Below are 18,466 nucleotides of genomic sequence, written 5' to 3'. Positions count from 1 at the left end.
CAGAAAAGATGTAGCAAATACCATGCAGGAAAGTACATGTTGCTACAACCTTTACCAGATTATTCTCCTGTCTATAGTGTAGATAAAAATAGGTTAAAACACTTTCAAATGCTGCTTAAAGATGAGAGTAATGTAGAATGTATTTCCACCTAGATGACTATTCATGATAAGATTAGTCAACTATCACATAATAGATGCTCAAGTAAAATTTCCATTTGTATCTTAGCAACTGTTAGCTTGATTAAGCAAACATTTAGCTGGTATTGTGAAAAAAATTTAGTATTTTTGCTGCTCATTATTTTGTATTGGAAGTATTTGTACAGTGTTTTTTTTTACAATGGGCTGGCCTTATATGAAAAATAGAAAATTAATCTAATTCAAGGAAATGTATTTAAAGTGACACTAAACTCAGGAGTTAAATCTTAAAAATGTATTCAACCACCTTAACTATTACAAAATGTCTCTTATTTCTGTATCACTCGGCTGTAGATCCTCAAATCATCTCTGAATTGGTGCTGATGCTGTCCTTCCTTCGGGAGGGTGGCTACTTTTGTTCCCCATGGTCCCTGTGTCTGTTGTAAAGTAGCCACCGCTCCAAGCTCACTCCTGTGATGGACTACAATCTTTCATTTAGTACAAATTATTGATCAAAAGAATTTTAATCGATCAAAAATGTTTACGATTAATCGGGTAATTAATCGTTAATTTACGCAGCCCTAGTTAGAATGTCTAACAATGTTTTTATAGCTGTCTGTAATTTCCTGCCCTGGTTTCAACCATACCCCCACTTTTTTGTACAGTTGCCACAGGCATAGGATATAAGGAAAAGCTCCCCAAAAGGGTCATAGACAGAAATAAAGGCCTAGTAGAAGTTTTCCCCACTCTTTTCCCCCCACAAAACTGGGGCAGAATTAGACATGAAATATTCATTCCCATTGGTGAGACCCTGGATACTGTGATCCAGTCATTTGCTTTGGCATGTATCCATCATGTGAACTGAATTATAGAATGTGTACTAATTCAACAATTATACTGAACCACCGGTTTGCAGCTTTCTAAACTAGCTCCAAAATAGTTGGAAGCTGCAATACTTTTTGATCATTTCTGTCTCAAGACTGAAACACAAAGCTGGGGATAAATTATATGCATGTAGTAATTGACAACAAAAACTGCCATGTTTTTCATTAAATCATTGGTCACATTGAAGGTTGGATTACCAGGAACCTTCATAAAATATTACAAAATCCCATCTGTTCACGTAATCAATGCAGCCAAACATAAACAAAATGACAAGATTTTAATTAAATACTTTCCATTTATTATTCTTTCAGCATCAACATCTGTATGAGACTGTGAGTATAAATAATTGAAGTAGATAAAATACTATCAGTGTTATCTAAAACTTAAAGATGCTTTATAACAGTCTGTCAAACTTATTTGTTAATTATAATGGCTTTGGGTAAATTTCCACCTAACATATTTTTTGTTTATGTGTTAATTTAATATGTACTTCAGCAAAAGTACACACACACACACACACACACACATATATATATATATCCAAAATTAAATTAATTATTTATAACCATAAAAAGGAAAATATAAATTACAATATCTCCCTTTTAAACCAAGACATTATGTTAGCACTTTTGGTCACTTTAGGTATAGCTGGTGTTTAGACCAAAACTTCATTTTCTAAATGTTTTCAACAGTCTTAAACAAAACCAATAGACAAAATAGAACAGTTACTCCTCTAAGAAATTTCATCTATTACTCTTTCCAATGGTCTGCTAAGCTGATGAACGCTATATAATATAATTGTGGAAGTCAAAGGCTTGGAGCCCGAATGTTTCTATTTCAGTTATGCGCCTATTGGTTTGATGATAACTTTGTAATTACTTATTATAATTAAATTATACATACATTTGTTGGGTTGGGATGATGTGGATGATGTTGTCTTACATTTTTTTTTTATTATTAATTTTACGTATATTTTATAACTTTTTTTAACATTTTAGTATTTTTTAACACAACATTGAAACAAAAAAGTAAGACTTAATAGATAAATAAATGTAACAAATGAGCTAATGCAAGAAGGAAAAGAAGAGGTAAATTAAGGGCTAATTATAGTTAATTAGGGGTTCAATTGGATATAAAATATCTGTTTCTTTTCGCTGCAACAGTATAACTTCACTATCACTATAATGATCACTATAACTAGTGCCAACTCAAGACAAAACTTTTTATTTCATTTCTCTGCAGTGTGAGAAGGTTGGCACATTGACATCAGGTCTTCATTGCTGTCTTTGTTTAGTTCTACTTACTTTGTGTAGGGCCATTTAATTTCTTCCTTCTATTTTATGCTCTAGAAACACTGGAATCTGATTGGTTATTACAGGCAAAGCAATTAATTAAGATGCTTTTTACATGGCAAGCATAAAAGCTACTACATATAACTAACTGCCCATTATACCTGAATGGATTTGGCACAGACTTAAATTATTTGTATGGTGGAACATACAGACATGGAAATTTATGATTTCAAACATCTGCATGTCATGATAATATATGTTCAAATGATAAATTCCTGAGTTGTTTCAGTGTGACCGTTCATCATACTGCCAAATATGAAAGCTTTGATGCTGTGATGGATCTTCTAAACAAAGAGCAGTGTCCAACATTTATTTACATTTACATAATAGAGATAGTAAAATCGCATGAAATATTTGAATACTTAAAGTGGACCTGTCACAGAAATTCACACATCTCATAAATCTACACAGCGCATTAACAATTACAGATCACATTATTATTTTTGCATAAAACTTTTACTTTTTCTTAAAGTTATTAAGTTAAAAAGATTCCTTCCCTTTAACGAAGCCACATATAATGCGGCATCAATGTATCTGGAGCATTTGGGGTGTTTGAAATCATTAGAGACTAGAGATGGCCTATTTTTTTTTAGTGGCGTGGACTGTGTCTGGTGGCTTGCAAGCCTTCTCTGTCCAAAAGAAAAAAAAAAAGTTTTTGCTTTAGATGCACTTTAAACTAATACATTTCCTATTTTCTGCTAAGAACTGATAAAACACACTATCAAGCTACTAATTTTATTACCTTGAGCAATTATATGACTATTTACATAGAAATCCAAGTGTATAATCCAGTGTATAATTTTATATCAATAAGGCACAGTATTTTTGGTGAAGGATATTCAGGTGGCAATGGAATTTATAATTAATAAAAATTGTTGATCACACAACAAATTCCTATTTTAAATCCTGAAAATTGTTACCTGCAGTAAACATGCTTTTCAAATAGATATCTAATTTATTCTATGAGGCTGGTCCATGCATGCTCTGCAGTTTAGTGTGCTTTAAAGGGGAAACTATAAGAAGACGTGGGCGTGTATTACCATTTACACTACAACCCGCACACATAAGTGTTAACATCGCATGAGGAACATGTGACTCACTAACTTTCCTACCAAATAATAACAGCGCTGCTGGTGCTTAGTGGTTGGATGCTCAAGTGCCCTATCCCGCCACTGGGGCTCCTAACAGGAAGTTAGGAGCATGCTGGTATCACGTACCTGACTGGAGACTCATCTGAGAAGGTGGCTGCCCATACACCTCTCGACCCACACCTCTGGAAGTGGTGACATGGGATATAAGGACGGAGTGGGGCACAGGCGCCGGTCCTGGTGGTCGGCCGGTTTTCGAGAAGATGCTTGAGTGCGTTGGACCAGCTGGTGAATCTGCAGGACCAGGATGACACCGGGACCTGTTGGAACCAGATCAGGCAACAGGTTAGAGGCCAATAAAGCACTGGCTGGGTGTAGCTGCTCAGAGTTCTCTTGTTTTTCGGATTTCAGATCCAAAATTCGATTCGGTTCGTTATTCAGATTTTGTATCTGTCTGAATTTTCATTTCAGAAAGATCCACAACAGGAGGTCACATGACCGTGCCTGTAATGCAACACCCAACAGGCCAAAAAATCTGATTAGTTTATTTTTATACGTAATTCCAACAGATCTGAATTTTGGTTAAAGGAACATTCGGAATTGTTGCCATTGATGCATCCGAATATCCAAATGTAATAAAATTCATATGAATATTTATTCAGGAATGAAATGAAATTTACATGTCTACTTTTAATACTTCTCCTGGACAGAAGTGCTACCTCTCGGAAAAATACATGGTAATACACTGCATGTACTAAGGCACTGGGTCACCTATACTGTCCTCAAGCCAACAAGACACACTAAAATTTTTCTTAAAATGACCTTGTTTCAATATTTTGCAAAATACTGCAGACAGGTCTAGATGAACTTCATGATTAGTTAGTAAATAGCTGTTGGACCATTAATTATAAACAAAAAATGATCACATGGAATTCTCCCATAGAATCCATTGCTGTGAAGTCACTGTGAAGTCTTCCACAACTAGCATGGTCATGTTTTTCTCTGCAGCCCTGTCATATGTATAGCTCTCTGGCACCGAAGAAGTTAAGCGGATATGCAAGACATAATTTCAACCAGGTGTTGAGTTTTATACGTCTGGCAAAAAGAATATGGAAACATATGTACCTTAACAAATAGGATTCTTTTCACCTGCATCTCATCGCTTACAAACAGCTGTTGACTATCTGTATTTCTGCAAGTTTAGATTTTTCATTTGGAGAAGTCTGCAGAGGCAAAAAATAAATAGATAGATAAATGGATCTAGTTCTTCTCTTACTCATTAAAGGCATTATTCACTGACAAGTGATATCAGCTAAAAGGTTTACTTTTTATTAATTTAGTCTTGCAAACAAGGTTGCATGAGGAGAGTTTTGTTTAGTAGGGAGAAACATACACAATAAACTACATTTTTAGAAAAGCAAGCACTGAAACTATAAAGGTTTTCCAAACCTCCTCTATGAGCCATTCCAAAAAGGTCTCACCGGCAAATTATATTTGCTTTGGCTTGGTCATTGCAGTCCTGTAAAGAGTTTGATTAAATCCCAGATCACAAATGTAGAGATTTTCTGTATCTTATGGAATGAGTCATGTGGGGGTCACTAGGGCTGAATCACTCTATATGCATTATGGTGGCAAGACTTCTACACTTTAGCACTCAGATTTGTATATGTTCCATACCCATTAAAATTAACTGTTAAGTATTTCTTGTGGGCACCCTGCTGCCAATCTTTTCCCCAGGACTAACTTACCATGCATTGTTATATCATGTGTCTTTGTGTGAAGATTGCCATCTTAGTACAGGAGTAGGGGCTTGTTTTCTGATGTCAGAGCTGCCCCTTGATAATTGGTGATCTAATGACTGTTGGGATAATGATCAAGAAGCAATAGGAGACATGTAGAATGCACAGATCCACAAAATGAATGGTGTATAGGCAGGGAGATCCTCACACTGCAGTATCTCAGGTATAGCTTCCTCAGTCTGCACCAGCATAGTAGTGGCATCATCACATATCTCTCCAGATCTCATGAGAACAGCAGTCACCAGAAGTAGGATTCCAAAACTCCATTCAACCTCTGGATTCCAAACACCTTATCCAAACCCTGTATTTCCAAACCCTAAATCTAAATTCTGTATTCCCTTCACTCCATTCAAACCCTGGTTTTCCAACAATCTAACCCAACATTAGATTTCCATCACTTAATCTAACTCTTGGATTCCTAACGCTCCTTCCAACCCCCCAATTCCCAACCATTCATTCAGGCAAAGGCTTATCAACACTTTATCCGTCCTCTAGATTCCCAACATTCTGCCCAACCCAATACCAACACTTCACCCAACTCATGGATTGCTAACATGCTATTTAACATCTGTAGGGCTAACATTTCTGACACCTCAGTTTTCCACCCTATTATACAACCTTTATATCCCCAACATTGCATCAAACCCCTTGATTTTAGCATGCCATCTAGCCCCTGTATTCCATATACCATCCACACCCCAGGTTCCCAAATCTTTATCTATTCTCTAGATTCCAAACACTCTTTCCAACCCCTGCATCCCCAGTACTCCATCCAACACCCTGGAATTCCTCACATGCCATTGGATCCCTGAATTCCTAAAATTCCACACAGCCCACTTTCCAACCTCTATATTCCAAACACTTTATCCAGCCCTAGGATTCCATCACTTTCATCACTTCTTCCAAGCCCTAAATTCCTAATACTTAATTCAACCTCTAGAATTTTAACACTTCAAAAATGTTTGATTCCAACAATCCATCCAACTGCCCATGTGTTCCCTCTCAAATGTTAACATTTTAACAGTCAGACTCTTTTACAGAGTGGAGCTGTTTGTCAAGCAGATATTATCACTTATACATATGACACATACATATATATAGATATAAACTATAAAAACAATGGTTGTACTAAAATTTCCTTTTCTTGTTTGCAGTAATAATCTTTTTGGAAACTCAATAAAGCTTTAGATAATATAAAAGTAAACAAATAAAACACTTCTAAAGTAAGTAAAGTTACCTACCCAGCTTGGTGGTCTTGCCTACACTTGCCTTATTCTACTAATAAAGATAACTACCTAACACTTACTGTATACCAACTTATAGAGAATGAAGTACCTGCATACAAAACTGATTCTTGTGTTCAACAAACATACGGTAGCTTAGTAAAACAACAGATCTGGGGTAACTAAAAATCACAGCCATTATTTATTTTTGGAGGAACAAATAGGTCAATTAATACACATTTATCTTCAGTTATATAGTACTTAAAAAAAAAAGGAAAGCAGAAATAATTTCAATAATTTTCATATATGAAAAATGTTTGTTTATTTCAGTACACAGTAAAGCCTTTATAGTATGTAATAGATAGTAGTGAGATCATGAACTTATGTACAGTAAATGGAGTCCGGCAGCACATTTAAGTCTGATCCATCTGATGGAGCTGAGCTGACAACCCTACTCAGCTTAGAGCTTCCACTGACATAAAATAGAGATCCTAAAACATTTGCTGTCAGACGGTGTTAGAAGTTTTAATCACAGCCTAGTTTTACAGAGGGAACATATCGTGTAACGAGCAGTAAGTGTCAGAAGCTGATTTCCACTGTGTGATAGCCGAGTCCAGCCTGAGTTTAGTGTTCAGTATAATATAAGTAGTCCTGAGTAGTGTTCATATACTGTATTTGTCAGTAAGCCGTCTGCAGTAGCGAATCAATAGTCTCAGTTTACTGCTATGTCTGCTCCGTACTTTCCATTACTACTATATTTTGTATTATTGGAGATGATAACACTAACTCTGATTAAATAAATTAAATACTGTGATTGAAGCATATATAATTAGCGCCAGGGTAAAGCTGGCCATACACATTACAACCATCGCACGAATTTCATCTTGCGATGGTTGTAAAGTAATTAAAAGCTTGTACGATCTGCCCATCATGCACAGGCAGATAGTACTTGCGATCATCGCAAGCACGTCCCACTGAGGGGAGGGCTTCCGATGATTCCAATACTGCACGGGCAGTGTGCGCTTACGCACACCGGCCCGTGCAGCATTTGTCTCCCGAGAACGCCACTAACCCGCCTACAATCGTACGATTCTCGGCGGGTTTTCAAGCCTGCTTGGGAGACAAAAGATGTGCGACCGTACAATAGAAACGTTCGCACGCCTTCCATACACCTGCCGATTATCGTACGATCGCGAGATCACCCGCGATTATTGTACGATAGTCGGCAGGTGTATGGGCACCTTAAAGGTGCCCATCCACCTTACGAATACCGGCCGATTTACGTACGCGATCGCGTTTTTGTCCGATATTCGTAAGGTTGATGGGCAGTGCACAATCGCAAATACTGTACAATCGATCGACTTTTGCCTAACCAGCCGGTTAGAAAACGTTGGTTGATCGTACGATTTTCAAAAGGTTGGTGGCGTTTTCGTACGTCAAAATTTGTACGATCTACACTGCACATGCGCAGACGACAATATGTGCGGTCAATAACTGCAATTCGTCCAGGTGCTTTCTTCTAATTACCGCTGATCCAGCCTTGCAATAATCAGGGCAGGATAGGGCCGTCGTACGAAATCGTACGACGGTTTGATCATTGGACGAAAAGTGTTGTCCGATGATCGCAAGGTGTATGGGCAGCTTAAGACCAATGAGTGGGAGAAGGGAAGGAAAGGGCTGAGTACAGGTAATTCTTTCATTCTTTAAAGGAATTGATCTAATCTAATACCTGACAAACTACCTGTTAATATTTAATTTACCATGGAAATATTCCATCTTGTGTCTTCATAAGGGATATTTTTTTAATTATCACCTAATGTATTTATTAGTGGTCAGCATAAAAAAACTGTGAGGGCACTGTTTCCTTGTTGTGTTGGGATCCTTTGTTCATTCTCACTAAGGATACCATCTGCATGGAGTTTATAAGTTCTTCTTGTGTTTGTAAGGATTCCTCTGGGTTCTTCGATATTTTCAAAGATTTATCCCTTTCCAAGCCTGATAAGAGGTAGAAGACTTATGCTATAGGTGCCCATCACACATCTCTTAAAACCTTTAGTCTCAATGCAAGGTTTCAGCCTCTAAAAGGCTTACTCCAACAGTCACTGCACTCTGTGAATATGCCCCTATGTGAGATTAAAAAACACCAGAAGAAGGAGCCAGTTTAGGGATGGATCATCTGTGGCAATAAACTGCCATGAACAAAGACTCACTGGTGTGGCAGAAAATCTTTCTTGCCAAAATCATAATGCAGAGTTAATCGGCTACCACCCATATTGGTCCTAGTGTGAGAACCTACAGTAGGTGCTCAAGAGCGATAGTAGAGAAAGTGCAGAGAAAGTGTATATAACATATAACTGTCTAAGTTATAAAGGTCTACTTTATGAAATTGTTTTGGACCTGCTCACAAATTTAGATCGGATAAAAAGGTTCCGTACTTATATCTGCCGCCTGGCCTGATTATATATATAGAGTGCATACTCAGAGAAGAATTCACACTGAGACACCGTTCAGGGTAAGGTACTTCTGTTTTTATACTTCTGCTTTTCATGGTTTTATTTAAGCAGCTGAACGTGTATATTTAAGCGTAGCATTGCAGAAAAGCATTTTAGTTTATATATTCTAGCTTATCATTGGTTAGATCCATTTATGCATAACTTCCTGCCAAAATGTTTATATCTTTCGTCTTGGGTGTTGTCTGAAGAGGAGGCGCCATCTTAGTTCCTATTTCTAGTGCATACTTCGGATATGAGGGGGAGGGGGTGCTTGAGCACCAATTCCTGAGTAAGGTTTTGAGCAAGGTAAACAAGAGCAAAATAACAAAATATTACAATTGATCTATTGAGATCTGGTAGGCTAAAGCTAGCCCTACATGGCTCACGTTTTAGCTGATTCTTGCTAAATTGGCTAAAATCTGGCTGTGGGTTGGCACCACCAAGCTCAACAAACTTTGACAAAAATGAAGGAACCTGGTGGAAAATTGTTGGTCGAACAGAAACTGTATCCAATAAGATGCAGTCACTGTTCGGGTATTCAGACATCCATGGGTGCCACAGCTGTCTGAACACAACAGCTGCAGGTGGAGATTCTTCCACCTACTCAGTTTAGCAAGGATGGGGGAATCAAGCAAGAAATCTAGCCATGTATGGCTAGCTTTAGTCAGTCCCTGAATTCTTGAATGTCTACCCAATCCTATGTTGGGATGTTCTATGCCAATATTAAGGTTTCCCTACTATAGTTCCACACTATGATTCTTCCACCCAGTATTTTTGGGTGTTACTACTTAACATACAACGTTCTAACTCCTCCTGTTGCATCTACCAAAATCTGGAATATCAACATAACACATTTGACAAGTTCCTTCATAGCTGGGAAAGGTATTGTACATTCACATTTCTCTTTCTAACAGCAGGATATTCCTGGCAGACCATACATAGAAGACTTCAAAACTATTGGTGCATTAATAAATCAGTGTAGCAGCCAGGCGAGACCGAGGATCAGGTAGTTGAGCCCCTAGACCAAAACAAGCAGTTCACCCTTGGAGCGAGGGGTTAGCCCCACTGCAAGTGTTAATTTTTTTTTTTATTCCCACTGTAACAAAGTTTTATTACCTGATCATCCTGCCAGTATTTTTCCACTTTTTTAACAGGCCAAGCTGTCCAGCAAAAGTGACTGTTACAGGAGTAGGGAAAAAATATATATAACACAGACAAGGGTGCTTCCAAATGTCACCTTTTACTTAAAGTATTAGTAAATTCTTGGCATTTTGTTACTTTAATTGCATCCTCTGCATTAAGGTAAAAAATACCCAGTACCTTTTATCTAACCCCGGTCCACCCCACTTACCTGTGGTTGCTCATCTCCTCCGCCGGGAACAGGAAACTACTCGGATTTACCCAAACTTCCTGGTCCTGGGGGAGCACTCCCAGGGCAGAGGACCTAAAGGCTCATAGTTCGGGTGAATATATCTTTCTTATCTTAGCTCCCTAGACAAAACAAGCAATCAGCCCTGGCAGTGTGGAGGTAGCCCGACTACAAGGGTTAAGATTTGATTCGCCCGTACTTCTGCTTTTAGTTTTGTGACAGGTTGCTGCATAGTTGTCATTTTATTTGTCCCTAATTCCACTTTAAGAGAAAAAAGTATTAAAGTATTATGGCTGCCCCACCTGTCGGTGCATTCCTTTATCTCCATTATTTCTGAAATAAGTTCAAATAAAAATCATTGAGCCCTGTTGCAAAAAGGAAAAAGTCCCTGCAGGGAGAAAAAAAAGCTTTGCAAAATGTCTGTCACATCAAGTTTACAGTAAGGCAAACAGCACCAGACAAGAAGTAGCATTTTCTATGAGGCTTTGTTTAGCTGACCCTGAGAGAATGTCTTTTACCTGACACCAAAATATTGGCTCATGGAGCATTACAAACATGTATATCAAATCCTATCGAGCATCTGTGCCAGAGACCAAGGCCACATATGATGCATATTGATCGCCAAGATTAGAACAGTTACTGTGTCTGATAAGAAAGAAATTACTTTTCTACCTCTCAGCCCTGACCCTCATTTGACATTACAGGGAATACTGGATTATTTAGAGAAGAATAAAACATGGAGGAGACAGTATAGGACACCGAAATGTACATGAGTTCATATTCATATTAATTTAAAAACATAAAAGATTTTGGAAAAATGTTTAAGTTTTAAAGGGTCAGTCAATCCAAGACAGATGTTACAGTGATGGGCAAGTGCTGGGGATGAAATCACCAAATGGATTCTTCTACCCGCTGATAGCTTTGCCAGCTACTGAGTTCCCAGCTCCGGCCACTTGTCGCGGGTGGCACAAATTAGTCTTCCTCTGCTTGTTGAAGTCTTTTTTTTTTGCTGTAATGAGAACCTGGCATATAATGCACACCAACTCACAGTTTTATATGCAATCTTCATACTCTGCACTCCCTACAGCACTATCACCAGTTTGAAAAAGGTAGTGCTCACAGTTTCAACAATGGATGGCATTGTGCGTATCCACAAATTGATAAGAGATGAGTCACCAGCACTCAGGCATTTAAGGTGCAGACATAGTCACATTTATTTTAAATGCCTCAAAATAGATCTTGCAGCCAATGTTTCGCGGGCCACGCAGGGTACCTTCCTGAAGGCGACACAGTGACCTTTGCACCTTGAATGCCTCAGTGCTGGTGACTCATCTCTTTTCAATTTGTGGATGATTACACCATCATGGAACTCTTCAGGAACTAAGAATGATGTAATCTGGACTAAGAGGCATTTCCCCCTCAATCTGTTCATTATTCTCTATGGGCCAGAAAAAGGCAGAGCCCTTTGTCAAAACCCATTCAAAATAATAAATAATCAAATAAATACAGTAAACAACTGTGTAGCCCTTCAGATTAGGAAACTAAGCATGAAAACCTGTATGCAATTATGTATATAACTTGCAAACCCTAAATAGAAAATTTTCTAAATATTGATAAGATATTGGTAACATAATTTACTATAATTTACTCTGCTCCTCAGCTCCATCTAGTGGCCATCCTTCACTGTGAATCTCATTCGCATAGCTGTTCACTGTGTAAATGCTTTATAAATCACCCCCTAAGTGTAGCTAAAGTCAAGTCTTGTTTTTTTTGTTTTTTTAGCTTTGGACGCATTAGGGAATGGTTAAAACCCCTGATCCCTGACAATATTTTTTTTTGTCCTATGAATAATTTGGAAGACTTGCCTTTATTTCCTGTCTCTTAAGGTACCCATACACCTTACGATTATTGACAGATTTTCGCATACAATCGCATTTTTGGCCGATATTTGTAAGGTTGATGGGCAGTGTAATACGTGCGGTCGATTACCGCAAATCATCCAGGTGTTTTTTTTTTACTACAGCTGATTGAACCATGCAATAATTGGGGCAGGATGTGGCCGCCGTACAAAGGGGGAAAAAACAAAAGAGGTCCTAACTCTTGCCTATATTATCTAAAAAAAAAAAAAAAAATTGGGCTATGAGGAGACTTTAGATTGATCAGCCATGTGTAGACCTTCTATCTTATAAAGAACACCGGTGGCTTAGTGGTTAGCACTACTGTCTTAATCACTATCTGCAAGGAGTTTGCATGTTCTCCCTGTGCTTGTGTGGGTTTCCTCCAGGTGCTCTGGTTTCCTCCCACACTTCAAACACATGCTGGAAGGTTAATTGGCTCCTGTCTATATTTGCCCTATAGGTGTGTGTTAAAGGGACCTTAGATTGTAAGGTCCTTGAGGGCTGGGACTGATGTGAATGTGATGTGTGAATTGTAGGTGATATATCAGTATCTGTAATAAATAAATGAAAAATTGAGTAATACATTTGAATCTGAAAAGTAGTAGTGCTGTTTTTTTTTACTACAGAGAAATCTGATTACCCCCAAATGTCAGCATGTACAAAAAGCTACCACTTCCATCCCTCTGAACAGCTGGTAGTTTTTCCAGAAATCCCCTGGTGGCTAGCAGTCACAATTTGCAAGTAGCCTTGTCTTCAAACATTTCAGGGCAACCAAAACGCGACAGCATGACAGATAGTCCCCCTCAATAGATACTGACAAACAAATTAGTGGAATGATGCGTTTGCTAGTGTACCAGATGTGTTGAGTTCTATCATATGGAACAGGCGATGAAAAACTGTCCCGGTCCCATCTGTACATTTTGTAATCACTGATGCACTAGTTATGTGACTGCAGGCACGGCAAACATTTTCTTCATAGTTATATGTACAATAAATGAACAGTCTTGGGGCATGCCCAGCCTAAATTCATCACATCCTTTGACAAACACTCTGAATTTCTAACTATGCGGTGGTGTGCGGTTAGAGGGTGTGTGACGGTTGGGGTTAGTTATCAAGACAGTGTAGAATGTAAATTATGTTGTGCACAGTGCTGACACGTATGGCATATTATCAGGTTACTGTATTGAGAGGTGTACCCAAATTAAAAGGGTCACATTTTTGGGAGGGGTTTGTGGGTTGTAACCCTTTGAACGTAGAGAGAGAAAAAGGAGTCTTCACATTTATATCTATAAAAAATAAGTCAAGGCAACTGGACTTACTGTATTTTTCTTGAAGATGTTTCACTGGTCATCCAACCAGCTTTCTCTATTCAGAATGACTAAATATGATGAATGTTGTTGAATGATAAATATGATGAATGTTGCCCCAATCCACATAATCTGTTAGTCACAACCATATGTTAATTGCATTTGCATAATTGGAGCTAGGGGGTGTTAATAACCTGCCCAGAGAGAGGTGTTAAAACAGCATTGTATGTGGCAGACAATAGATGTCTCACTCCCCCACCTCTATTCACGCTTGGCTTCTGCATTTTTACATAAATGGCCTCTTTCACACCTCTTTTAATCCAGTCCTCCTCCCTGTCTAGGATGCGCACTTGACTGTCTTCAAAGGAGTGACCTTTTTCCTTTAGGTGTAGGTACAGTGCCGAATCCTGACCATAGGGTTTGGCTTGTCTATGCTGTGCCATATGCTGGTGTAGCTGCTGTTTTGTTTCACCGACATACAATTCTGAGCACTCCTCACTGCTCTGGACTGCATACACAATGTTGTTCATCTTGTGTTTTGGCGTTGGGTCTTTTGGGTGAACCAAAACAGCAGATATACCATGATATACCATTAGATATACCATGACCTGGATGAATGAGAACCTTCACAGACATATTGCCTTCACATTTGCACCAACCTGCCCTCACTCTGGACCAACAATTAGCTGTTTTAAAAGAGCAGCTAAATAGTTCCCAGGCTACCAATGCTTTTCTTTCTTCTGTCAACTGAGAAATTTTAATGTACAGTATGTACATGATATACACTATACATATATGTTGAGCCCCTTCAGGAAGGACCGTTTGAGGTGTTTCCAGTGAAGTGTATTAACCTCCCTGGTGGTATTCCCGAGTCTGGCTCGGGGTTAATTTTCCATACCATGAGCGGTAACCCTGAGCCAGATTTTGGTACAAAATTCCTGACATAATCATACCGCCAGGGAGGTTAATAATGCCTGCAAAATCATATCCAACCTTGAAGCAAGAGTTTTGGGGAAGGCCTTTTTCTGTTCCAGCATGACTGCACATGGTTTATGGTTTGATACGTTTGGCATGGAAGAACACTGAACCCTGACCTCAAAGGTACTGAATACCTTTGGAATGAACTGAAAATCCATTTACAAGTCAGATCTTCTCACCCAACCATCCACCAAGCCCTCCTAACCATCTTGTCATGAATTGTATTGTAACTGTAATGTCTTACCTGAATTGTAAAGCGCTGTGCCAATTGTTGATGCCATATAAATCCTGTATAATAGTAATAATAATAATCCAACATCAGTAGCTGACCTCACAAATATTCTTTTTGGTGTATAGGCACAGATGCCCACAGACACATTCCGAAATCTTGTGGAGAAAACCTTCCTAGAAGTGTGGAGGCTGCTGTATCGGCAAAATTGGGGGATGTAAACTCCATATTAATGCCAATGGTTTCGGATTTGGATGTCCAAGAAGGCCATAAAGTTGTAGAGGCCAGGTGTCCAAAAGCATTTGTTATACAGTGTATGCAAATCTAAATTTTTAGCCCATTAATGTTTTTGTGCTTAGCTATAAAACATTCTTTAGTTAAAGGAGAACTATGAGGTGAGTGATTTACACTCATCCTCATAGTTAGAGCTGAAGTGTGACATTGAAACTGTCACACGTCGGCTCTATTGATCGGGAAGTGGGTGAACACATACTGTCACTTGCTCACTTCCCTATCATCTCCCTGCAGAGAGCGGTGACTGTTGGTCACCACTCCCTACAGGGATTCCCCCCATCCTCACTTCGATCCTCCAGCACTGACTGGAGGAACGGACGGGGGAGGGGTCGGGCACAGCTGGCTCTACCTCTAGATAGGTAGAACTCGCTGTCAATCAGCCAGTTTGGTGGATCTCAACAGTATTGCCTGGATCCTTCCCAGCTGCAGCGCTCTCAGTATATACCTCGCAATACCTTCTATATACTGAGCTTTGGGTCACGGGAGGAGGTTAGTATATGTCCTCCTGTGACCTGTGATCCATACTGTTCCTTTTCCTCTCCTAGTGCATGGGGTGATGTAATTATATCCCAGCAGACTTACAATACACAGGCTCTCAAGATTATTTAAATGTAAAGCCCATTATTGCCAAGAGTTTTCACAGCTGCTTTCTAGAGATTCCTAAAAGACGGAATCAATAAAAAAGCTTACAACAGCCTCTACACATAGATACTGGTAGATAGGTGATCAAATGCATTTCATGGGTCACTTTAAATACACACATATATTGTTTTTTATTATATTTCTGAATTTAGCAATAAAATGTGTGTACATCTTTGGTTCATAAGACCAGTTTGGAGCAAAGTGTTTTACATAAATTCTAAACGTACAGCTGTAGAAGATATTTACTTTTCTGTACCAGTAAAACATTTTCATATATTTTCTTAACTATATATCTATAACCTTTGGATCTCCAAGGACACATGTACTTTTTTTATTTCTCTTCTGTACTTTTTTGAGGGGCGGGAGGGATGAATAAAAAAATGTACTTAAAAAAAGTGAAAACCTTAAGGCAAGAAGGAAACAAACAGAAAACTTACTATCTACATGGTATATGTGATGGTGGAGACATGGAACTAAACTGGCCTCCGGTGTTCTACTTAACAGTGTGTTTTTCAAAAAAAAGATGCAGTACTTTACCACAAAGGCTCCTTGTACTGTCTGCATCTTTTAGTCTTCAGCAAGCTTGCCAGCTTTATTTCAACACATAAAACAGCTGCAAACTATATCTGAGTCACAGCAGGTTAGATCTCATATTGTGCAGGTATAAAACAAATAGAAAGTATTTGGGGTTTTTTGGTATCTTTTTTTTTCTTCTAAAAGCTGAACAGATATAAAAATATTAGGCCATTTAGTAATAAAAAGTTTCTATAAGAAAAAAAAAAATTCCTAGCTAACGATCTTCTCCCTTTTCTTCTCTTACTCACATGGGATATATAATTTGTTGTTATAGGAGACACAGCCAGTCCCATTTAGATACATTATCATGTATGATGTCAATTTTCTTTATTATTATATATACACATAAAATGTTTTTTTTTATATGTGTTTGTCAGATTTTGTATTACTTTTTTTCACTGATACTGATTTTACACAAGAAGAACTCAAGATAAATATAAAACTGTCCACTGTATACATAAGTTAATAGATAGTAGTCAAAATATTTAACATACTTACAGAATTTAGGAAAAATCATAACCTGAAGTAATGGAGCTGATTTACTAAGGGATCAGACAGTTCACTTTATCACTAGGTCCTTAGAATAGGTTCAAATCCTAAATGAATTCCGTTTAGTCAAAAACATACTCTGCAATTGGGCTAACGCTTGCAGTGCAAGGGTTAAGTGCTTGTTTTTTCTAGGGCCTTGGTTCTCAACTGGTGGGCCGTGACCCCCTTTTCTGTGGGTCGCCGTGTGCCTTCCACTTTTCTAGGAGAGAGGCTTTTCAGCCTTCCCTAGTACAGCTTTGTCAGTTTTCAAAATATGTTGCCCAGCGCTGAGTGTCAGCTTGAGGTGGGGTCGGCTGGAGGGAGCTCCCTCCATACATGCATTGCTTACAGCTCCCACACGTGTCCTGTAGAGGTGCCTGGACCGGAGTGACATCACATTCTGGCTCCCGGCACCTCTACAGGGTGCGCAAGGGAGTTCTACAAGCAATGCACATATGGGTGGAGCTACAGCACAGCACAGCAGCTCACACTGGACCCCAGGCTAAGGATCCACTCCAGTTCTCATAAGGTAGGGAGACTGGGTGGATCTTAAAGAAAAAATACTGTTTTTTTTTGGAGTGTGTATGTGTGTGAAATTGTGTCTGTGGTTGTGTGTCTGACAGAGTTTTTAAGGGGCCCATTCACACTAGTACAGTGCGTTAATCAAACAGTTCTGTGCCATTAACCACGCAATTGTATCTACTACGCATTTTGGTGCGTGAGGTGCAATGCATTGCTATTCATCACTACCTCCCGCCTACAGTTCAATCCCCTGCACCAGAACGTGCAGTGCCGCAATGCTGTGCTTTCTATTGCAGTGCGACTTGGGTCATGACTTAATGACCAAGGACAAATGTGGGTCCTGAGGTTACACAGGTTGAGAACCACTGGTCTAGGTGACTCAAATAAAGCAGGTTTACTCACCTGATCTATCCCTCCTCTCCAGCTATGGAATGCCCCCCGGCGTTCTCATGTCTAATGCAGGTCAATGGACAACTGGAAGACACGGACAGACCGCTGTCACTTCATGCAGGAGGTGCCTGAACAAGGATCTTCATGACAGCATCACCACCTGGTATTATTTTAATGAAAGCTGCAGATTTTAAAAACATTGAAAAAGACTTATGTTTCTTTGTCTAGTGGGCCCATGCACAGAAGTAATGTCTGCCTCCTGCTGACCCAGCATAATATCTGTCATCTCTCCTATCTGCACCTGATAACAGCATATTACATGCACTTGTGTATGTGTGAGCTTGTGCTTAGCTAGCCCAGTTATGTCGTACTGAGTTCTTAAAGCGTGTGCCAATCCAAAATGTATTATATTTAATATACCACTCCTTAGATGTAGTGACTGCATCAGTTTTCTTTGCAAGCTTTTTTACCTTTATTTACACCGGGTGAGTCTGTCAATAACACATCTCCTGTCTCTTTATGTCTACACTAATTTCTCCAATGTATCTAAGGGTGCATCTATGGTTGTCAAACAGCCTGGAATATAATCATGTCTGCCTTTGTTCATCTCCATTATATGGTGGATTGATGAGATTATAAGTTTACACAAGAAAGATAAGAATGTTTGTGCTTTCTTTAAGCTCACAGGAGGTAACAAGGACTCTGGAAAAATTGCATTTGCATTACTGGCAAATTTAATAGTTATTTTCTGTACTTGCC

General features: G+C 38.9%; 1 protein-coding gene across 1 annotated transcript in view; it reads left to right on the top strand.

Annotated features, from left to right (window-relative positions):
* Nucleotides 1–18,466, top strand: part of ADARB2 (adenosine deaminase, RNA specific B2 (inactive)) — a 450,356-nt gene that overhangs the window by 235,181 nt on the left and 196,709 nt on the right. The window lies entirely within an intron of this gene.

This window comes from Nanorana parkeri, unplaced genomic scaffold, assembly GCF_000935625.1.
Source record: "Nanorana parkeri isolate BGI_ZX_2015 unplaced genomic scaffold, ASM93562v1 scaffold145, whole genome shotgun sequence".
Lineage (NCBI taxonomy): Eukaryota > Metazoa > Chordata > Amphibia > Anura > Dicroglossidae > Nanorana > Nanorana parkeri.
Note: the sequence above shows the minus strand (reverse complement) of the source record. Positions and strands in the feature narration are given on the sequence as shown.